The sequence below is a fragment of the Psammomys obesus genome, unplaced genomic scaffold, assembly GCF_907164565.1.
Source record: "Psammomys obesus unplaced genomic scaffold, mPsaObe1.curated_primary_1811, whole genome shotgun sequence".
Taxonomy (NCBI): Eukaryota; Metazoa; Chordata; class Mammalia; order Rodentia; family Muridae; genus Psammomys; species Psammomys obesus.
In genome coordinates, this window is record NW_026585626.1 from 1,594,257 (window position 1) to 1,603,277 (window position 9,021).

The 9,021-nt window shown below is 37.4% G+C and overlaps 1 non-coding gene across 1 annotated transcript; it reads left to right on the forward strand.

Moving 5' to 3' along the window:
- Nucleotides 1–297: 297 nt before the first annotated feature.
- Nucleotides 298–431, forward strand: LOC129682855 (small nucleolar RNA SNORA17). The gene has a single exon (XR_008721064.1). It is a non-coding gene; the product is annotated as a small nucleolar RNA SNORA17 (small nucleolar RNA).
- Nucleotides 432–9,021: the final 8,590 nt, after the last annotated feature.

Consider the following 9,021-nt stretch of genomic DNA (forward strand, 5'->3'; position numbering starts at 1 on the left):
GTGACTTTCAAGGATGTGTCTGTGCTCTTCACCCAGGAGGAGTGGGGACAGCTGAGCTCTGCCCAGGGAGCCTTGCATATAGAAATGGGATGCTAGAACACTACAGCAATCTGGTCTCCCTGGGACTCCTAGATCCAAACCAGATATGATTTTCACTTGGAAAAAAAAAGCAAAAGAATGCATATCAGAGGATGCTCCAGGGGCTTTGTTTTTTAAAGGAATGCCCTGTGATCTTCATCATTTTCATGTACTCCTCAGATGCCAGTGGCTTATACTAGTTTTATAAACTGAGCTGGACCTGCCCAAAGAGCCTTTCCACGTGTGGCTGCTGTGTCACATGTGAGTCAGTAGGTGGCAGAGAAGAGAGAGAGGCAATGACTGTGCTCACTATTCTGACCAGTGAACATTCAAATGATTAGTAGCCTAAAATTTTCTTAAAAAGAGAGCCAGAGAGGATCACCAGTCCTGAGCAATGCAGGCTCAGATGGGCTCCCAAGACAGACAACCCTCACATGGGGCCACTCAGGCAGGCAAGGTAAGCAAGCAAGCCCAATACAACCACCAGATAGATGCCATGAGGCCAAGACAGGGAGATAGCAGAGGTGACCACTAGCCTCTGCCACATTGTAGGGGGCAGGGGAAGAGGGCAGACCATGCCCAACATGAACCCTCCCTGGTGCAATAATGTACAAGAGTGGCATAGCATTCCTGAGACCACCAACACTCAGAGACCCCAGGTGCCAATAAGATGAACAAGTAAGTAATGAGAAATGGAAGAGAACAGGAAAAAGGATATGGCATAGTGAAGCAAGGCAGAACTGGTGATACCACCTGGAACCATGGAGTGTCCTGGCCTATGCTACCACCAAGGGCCACATCTAGGACCTTGGCACTGCAACAGGGGTCTGTTACCACCAAAGGCCAGGCAGATGTCCCTGGTCTGGGCCTCAACAATCTGGAGAAATGTTGATGCCTGAGAGCTGATATGCATGATGTAAAATTCAAAAAGAAAGAAAGGAATAAAAGAAGGAAGGAAGGAAGGAAAGTAGGAAGGAAGGAAGGACAAAAGAAGGTTTGGAAGGACAGCCAGATGGGAATGTGGAAGGCAAAATGTGAGTGAACAGCAATGACATTTGAAAACTGTGACCCATTTGAATGTTCATTTTAATCAGCGGGGTAATTATGAAGAAATATAACTTAAGGGATTATAGGTTTGGGGATTCAAGAAAAACTCAAGGTAATCTGAAACTTGAAAGGGCTACGTCCTCAAAGATACAGCTCACACTGTAGAAAAAAATAAAATTTTGTTTTTTTTTTTAATTGAGTCTACATGGCCCATGTTATAGACCTCTCAGAGGCTTTATATATTATTATTCTGTCTACATTTGTCCTGGGATCCACAGACTACAGAATTAAAGGTGAGCCAGAAGTGACAAAGAAACAGGCTGCTATGCTTTCACTAAAATAGAAACCACAGCATTTCATATACTTTAAGTTACAATGAGAAATGTAAGATATAAATGCAAAATTGGATACTATAGAAAAATTATCATGAACTTTGAAATACCTCTTGAGAAATGAAGAACAAAGTAACTAAGAAAGAAAAGGAGAAAAACCACTTCTAAAAGTCCTAGCTGTTACCTCTAAGGATCCCAGTGCAGGAATTTGGGGACAACACAAACACTGAAATGACTGTTAGCATCTAGTGGAGAAATATTATCAATCAAAAGAATACCCTAGGGCTGAGAAAGTGACTTGATTGTATGTTAAAGTGCTTCATAAAAGCATAAAGATCCGAATTCAAATCCCAGCACTCATGGGAAAACCAGGAAGGATATACACTGGCCTGCTAGTTTATTGAATTATTGAGCTCTAGGCTCTGTGAGAGACACAGTCTCAAAAAATAAATAAATAAAATGAGGAGTGACTTAGGAAAACATCTCAGTTTCAACCTGGGGACTGCACACATTCGAGTGAACATCTAAGTGTACCCGCTCCTGTCCCCCTTTCACAAACATGTACATGTATGCACACACACAGTAGATATGTTATTTTCTTCTTATGTGAACTTCCATGTGATATCCTTGCAAAACATATTGCCTTTTGCATGTCTATTACAATATTCACATAAATTTTGATAAGGCAACATTATAATAAAAAGCCATTTTATAAGTACTCCCAGTAGCCAGTGAAGCAGGTAGGTGATTTTCAGACCTTCACTTTCACTCTCTTCTCTAAAACCATTCCCCAAGTTTCACCCCCAGTTCTATAGCAGATCACCTACTGTGACCTCTCCTTCCTCACTGACCCCATGCTGATCTTCTCCTAGAGCCTCCTCTAAGACCCCATCCCTTTCTCTGTGCCACCTGTTTCCACAGGCACTCCCTGGGGACATGGCAGACACACCAGCCAGGGAAACACACAGGCAATCTTCAGATCTCCATTCTTCCTCCACTCCTCCAAACCCAATCTCCCAGTCTCATTCCCAGCTCTGTCTCAGACTACCATCTTTGGCCTCCCCTCCCTCTCTGCCTCAGTTCTGAGGGGACTAAACAGACTCTGATGGCACACTCTACTTTCGTCCCTCTGGTGGACCTTCTCAGTCCCTCCCTTTCCAGCTCATCTCCAGGCTTAAGTATCAGCCTCCAATACCAAGAAACATATTCTAATAAGAACTCTCGGGGGCATATCTGGCAGGATCTTGGAAGCACTGTGGAACACAAAACCACCACACTCTTTTAAGGACCAGAAAGGGCAACAGGAACTAAGTAGCAAACCATCCACCCAAAAAAAAAAAATGACAAGACTATATATAATAGCACCTAGAATCATCCCAAACTTACATGCCTAAATGTCAGCATAAAAACACAAACAATAACAACCAGGATAAAATGTCTCCACTAGAGCCTAGAACTATGGTAGTCCCTAAGAAATGCGTTATAGCTGAAGCACAAGACAAGGACCATAAAAGAGCCTTTATCAATGTGTTAGAGGTTCTAGAGAGGAAATGAATAATTCATTAAGAAATTTACCGAAACAGAAACAGTGAGAAAAATGAAGAAAATAGTTCAAGACTTGCATCTAGAAGTGGAATCAATAAAGAGAACTGGAAATGAAAAATTTAGGAACTTGAACAGGAAATTCAGAGTCAAGACTCAGCAACAAAATAAAAGAGATAAAAAAATGGAATCTCAAGCATTAAAGACAAGATAGAGGAAACACATACTTTATTAAAAAAAAAAAATTCAACCTAGATGGTCCAGGCACAAAATGCCCAAGAAACTACTATAAAAAGACCAAATCTATGAATAGTGGAAATAGAGGAAAAAGAAGAAGCCTAGGTTAAAGAAACAGAAAATGTATTTTCAATAAATCATAGAAGATAGTTTCCCCAGTCCAAGGAGAGAGGTGCCTATCAACATACAAAAAGCATATAGAAAAACAGAGAGAAGACCAGAAAAAAAATCCCCCATGTCTCATAATAATCAAAATACTAAGTGTACAGAACAAAGAAAGTTTATTAAAAGCTACAAAGGAGAAAGACCACATGACATATAAAAGCAATCCTATTTTTAAAAACAAAACCTAAATTTTCAGTGGAGACTTTAAAAGCCAGGCAGGTCTTGGCAAATGTTGTACAAACTCTAAGAGACCACTAAAACCAGACCATATTATTATACCCAGCAAAATGTTAAATCACAGTAGATGGAGAAAAAAAGATTCCTTGATAAAAATAAAATTTAATCAGAATCTATCCACAAACAGAGCTCTACAGAAGGCTCTAGAAGGAAAACTTAACCCAAAGAGGTTAACTACACCCAAGAAAACACAAAGATTAAATAATGTCAGTACAGAAAATCAAAAGAAGAAAGAAGAAAAAACCCACACGAAAATAATTGGAACCAACGAACACTGCTCTTGATAACCCTCAGTATCTACAGTGTCAATTCCACAGAAAAGACACAGAGTAACAGAATATATTTCAATAGAGTATCCATCCTTCTGCGGCACCCGAGAAACACACATCCACATAAAGGACAGGCACCACTTATGGGTAAAAGAGTGAAAAAAAAAAGAATATTCCAAGCAAGGAAGCAAGCTGCTTTAGTCATTTTAATATCTGTCAAAATAGACTTCAAACCAAAATGTATCAGACGTGCTGAGAAAGGTAGCACATATTTGTCAAAGGAAAAGTCCAGCAAGAGGATATTGCCGGTTTTAACATCTATGTACCCAATACAAGGACACAAAAACTCATAAAGGAAACACCTCTATAGCTTAAACAACACACTGATAGTGGGTGACTTCAGTCACCCACTCCTATCAATATACTAGTCATCCAAAAACAATTAAACAGAAAGATGCTGGAGCCAAATGAAATCATAAACCATATGGACCTAATAGATTTTTATAGTTCATTTCAACTAAGCACCAAAGAATAGACATTCTTCTCAGAACTTCATGGACTCTTTCTCCCAATCAGTTAAACACAAAGTGCCTCTCAGTAGATACAAGAAAATTGAAATAACATCTTGCATCCTATCTGACCTCCATAGATTCAACCAAAGAAACAATAGGATGCTTTAAAAAAACTCATTGAATAACACAGTCATGAATTTAAAAAGAAAATTGGTCAAGAAAGAAGTTTAAAACTTTCTAAAGCTGAATGAAAATGAAAGCACAACATATCGAAGTGTGTGGAACAGAATGAAGATGGTTCTGAGGTAAGTTCATAGCACTAAGTGTCTAAATGTGCAGATACAGACAGAGAGACGGTAGACATGTTGATAGAGAGATAGAGATAGATAGACAGATAGATAGATAGGTAGATGATAGATCTCATAGTATTAACATTACAATGCACTTGAAAAAATCTGGAAAAAAAAAAGAAGAAATAACACCACAAAAAAACAGTTGGCAAGAAATAGTAAAACTCAGGGATGAAAGCAATAAATTAGAAATAAAAAAAAAAAACATGAAGAATCAATGAAACAAAGAGTTCTTTGAGAAAATCAAGAAAATTGACAAACCCGTAGCCACCTTAACTCAAAGACAGAAGTAGAATATTCAACTTAATGAAATTAGAAGCAAACAGACTTACCAGTAAGGACATAAAGGAAGTCCAGAGAATCATAAGGACATACTTAAAAACCTGTACTCCACAAAGCTGAAAAATCTAAAAGAAATGGATAATTATCTCCATTTAACTAAACAATGTTAAATGAAGATGAGATGAGCAATTTAAGCAGACCTATAGCCCCTAATAAAATAGAAACGGTAATTAAAACTAAACCTAAAAACTAAAAATTAAAGCCTAGGGCCAGATGTTATTAGTCAGAATTCTACCAGACTTTCAAAGAAGAGTTAACTGCAATATAACTGAAATATTTTATTCCAAAAAAATTTAAACGGAAGGAACATTGCCCAATTATTTTTATGAAACCAGAGTTACTCTGAGCCCCAAAGCACATTAAGACACAACCCCCAAAAAAGACAATTACAGACTGATTTCCTTATGAGCTTCGATGCAAAACTTCTCAATAAAATATTTGCAGATAGAATCCAAGAATATATCAACAAGATCATATTCCACAATTAAGCAGGTTTTATTCCACAGATGCAGAGATAAATCAATAAAGGTCATCCACCATATAAATAAACTGGAAGACAAAAAAATACACGAACATCTCACTAGATGCAGAAAGGTACTTTGACACAATTCAACAGCCTTTATAATAAAATTCTGGAAATTAGGGATATAAGGTACATACCTCAAAATATAAAAGCAATTTACAGCAAGCCTATAGTCAACATCAACTTAAATGCAACATCAACTTAAATGGAGAGGAACTCAAAGTCATTCCACTAAAATCAAGATCCAGACAAGGCTGCTCATTCTCTCTATACATCTTCAACACAGGGCTTGAAGTCTTAGCTAGAGGAATCAGACAACTGAAAAGTCAAAGGTAATAGAAACAGAAACAGAAGAAGTCGAAGTATCTGCGTTTGGAACAAAAGATGCTCTTGTTCAACTTAAATTACATCATAGTTTTAATGAGCATGAATACAGGAAGAGCACTTTCTGCTCTGCCAGAAGACTTAAGGTCTGTTCTGGCATCCATGTCAGGTAGCTAGAAATGGCCCGTAACTCTAGGTCCAGTGGAACTGATGAAGTCTTTGGACCTCCATGGGCACCTTTACCCATGTCAGATACCCACACTAATGCAAAAGCATGTATGTCTCTCTATATATATGTCTAGACATATATATAGACATATATATATATATACATATAGCATGTATGTCTGTATATAATGTAAACATACATAGATAACATTTTAAAGTACAGATTCGATGTATTTTTGTAATTCTTCCATTTATTTACATCAGTGCTTCTCAACCTTCCTAATGCTACAACCCTTTAATTCAGTTCCTCATGTTGTGGTGACCCCCAAACATAAAATTATTCTGTTGATACTTTTTACCGTAATTTTTCTACTGTTACCAATCATAATATAATATATTTCATATTCACAAAATCTGATATTCTATCCCCAGAGGTAGTTGCAAGCACAGAGGTTGCTAATCGCTGATTTACAGGAATGGAGGCTCTTATGTCAGAGGATGCCTGTGGAAGACAGAGATGACTTGAGGAAGTGACTCCGTCCATTTACCATGTTTGTCCCCAGGTTATCAGGGTCAGAAGTACATGCTCTTACCCACTAAGCCAGACACCCCATAATTCTCCATTCGATTTTAATAAATTAGTTATTATTCTGCCCATCTAAAGAGAAGGAAACAGGTTAAGATTAAAAGTTTGATCTGCCTGACTTCAAAACCAATCTTCAAACTGATTTTTTTTTATCATATTGTTGCTTTCAATTTTTATATATACTTAGGAAGTGCCAAAACCAGAGGAAGGCAAAAACATATTAGTAGCAATCTATCAATCTTATAAGCAGTGAGCTATTTTTATAAATATACACTTAAAATGTTTTAAAGCACTGAGTGAACCATTGCTTTTTTTTTATAATTTTTACTTTTTTTATATTAATCATGGGCTATTTACCTTGTATCCCAGCCTTAGCCCTCTCCCTCATTCTTTCCCAATTCCACCCTCCCTCCCTTATCTCCTCCCTGCCCCTTTCCAAGTCCACTGATAGGAGGACCTCCTCCCCTTCCATCTGACCCTAGTTTATCAGGTATCTTCAGGACTGTCTGCAATGTCCTCCTCTGTGGCCTAGCAAGGCTGCTCCTCCCTCAGGGGATGGGGGGAGGAGGTCAAAGAGCCAGCCATTGCGTTCTCTTAAGAAATAGTCCCTGTTCCCCTTACTAGGGTACCCACTTGGATACTGACCTACCATGGGCTACATCCGAGCAGGAGTTCTAGGTTATATCCATACATGGTCCTTGGTTGGAGAAACAGTCTCATAAAAGATCCCTGTGCCCTGATATATTTGGACCTTGTGGAGCTGCTGTCCTCTCCAGGTCATACTAACTCTCCCTTCTTTCATATGATTCCCTGCACTCTGCCGAAGGTTTGTTTATGAGTCTCAGTATCTGTTTTGATACACTGCTTTATATAGATAAAAAATTTTTAGTTTTTTTTTTTTAGTTACATTTTATTAACTCTGTATCCCAGCTGCAAAAGAGAACCGCAAATTTCCCTGGTAGCATAAAGCTCATTTTGCCTCAACAATATCAAAATAAATATTATTGGACATCCTTGATACAGAGAAATAAGCCTTTCCAGACACAAAACAACTGAGGCAAATGGCATCACTCTGGTGTTAACATATTCCATTCTAGAAAACAGCACAGTTTCCAGTGGCATGCTCTCCACACCCCATGATAACCATTCTAATATTTCATTTTTCTCCAATTAACTAAGCAAAAAAATGACACACATTGGTTTAATTTGCTTTTTTTTCCTAATTATCCATGACATCAAGTGAGTCCATTTACATTCATTAGCAACTAAAATTTCTTCTTTTTTTCTCTTCAACTACTAATAAGACCACTTTATTATATCCTAAAATAGATTTGTTTTGTTTTATTTGAACTGAACAGTATGGTGCTTGTTATGCTATGTGGACATAATACAGACATTATTAAAGTCAAATGAGTGAAGACCTTCATCATCGGACATAGCCATCTCTGTAGAAGGAATATGGAAGCTCTATTATCTAACCAAATTTCCACTGTATGTCTCAATTTTATTAACTACAGTCATGCTAAACAGTACATTTTTTTCTTCCTATAGATGGGAATCCCGCCTTCTGTCTTTGACCAACATGCCCTTCTCTTCTCATCTGACTATTTCCATTTCCTATGCCTCAGTGGCTGCTATGCTAGTGCTTCTGCCTAGTATGATTTTAAAACAAAGCATTGCAAATATCTGAGATTATACCATGTTTTTCTTTCAGTGTTTGTCTCCTACAGTTTTCATGATGTCTTCTAATTTAACTCATGCAATTACAAATTCAATTACATCTGTCTTATAAAGTGCTAAACTGTGTGAGTCTCTCTCTCTCTCTCTCTCTTGTCTTCATCCAAGGATTTAATCTATTAATAAAGTTGGAGCTCTGGTACATATTCATTCAGTTCCAAATCATCTTTCAAAAACCTTCAAAGAATTATAATTTGGTAAGATTATGTAACTACATGATTACAGATTGGTTTTTATTAAAGTTGAGTTGTTAAGAGAAGAAAAATTAAAGTTGGAAGTGGCAAACTTAAGGAAAAATACCTACTGTACTAGAAAGCAACTTTCATTTATATCTTTTTTTTATATACTACTTAATGTCTGTATGACTTTAACATGTTAAGAACCTTTCTGTTCTACAGGTTTTATATACTGAGATTGCCTTATACATTTTTAGGAGATTATATGTAATGTATACACACCTGCATGCCCAAAAGATTAGCAAACAAATATGGAGTTGTGATACATTCTCTTTACCTATTCACCAGCAATTTTCAGACTGAGTCCACAGCCCATCTCTTAAGAATGACATTGTA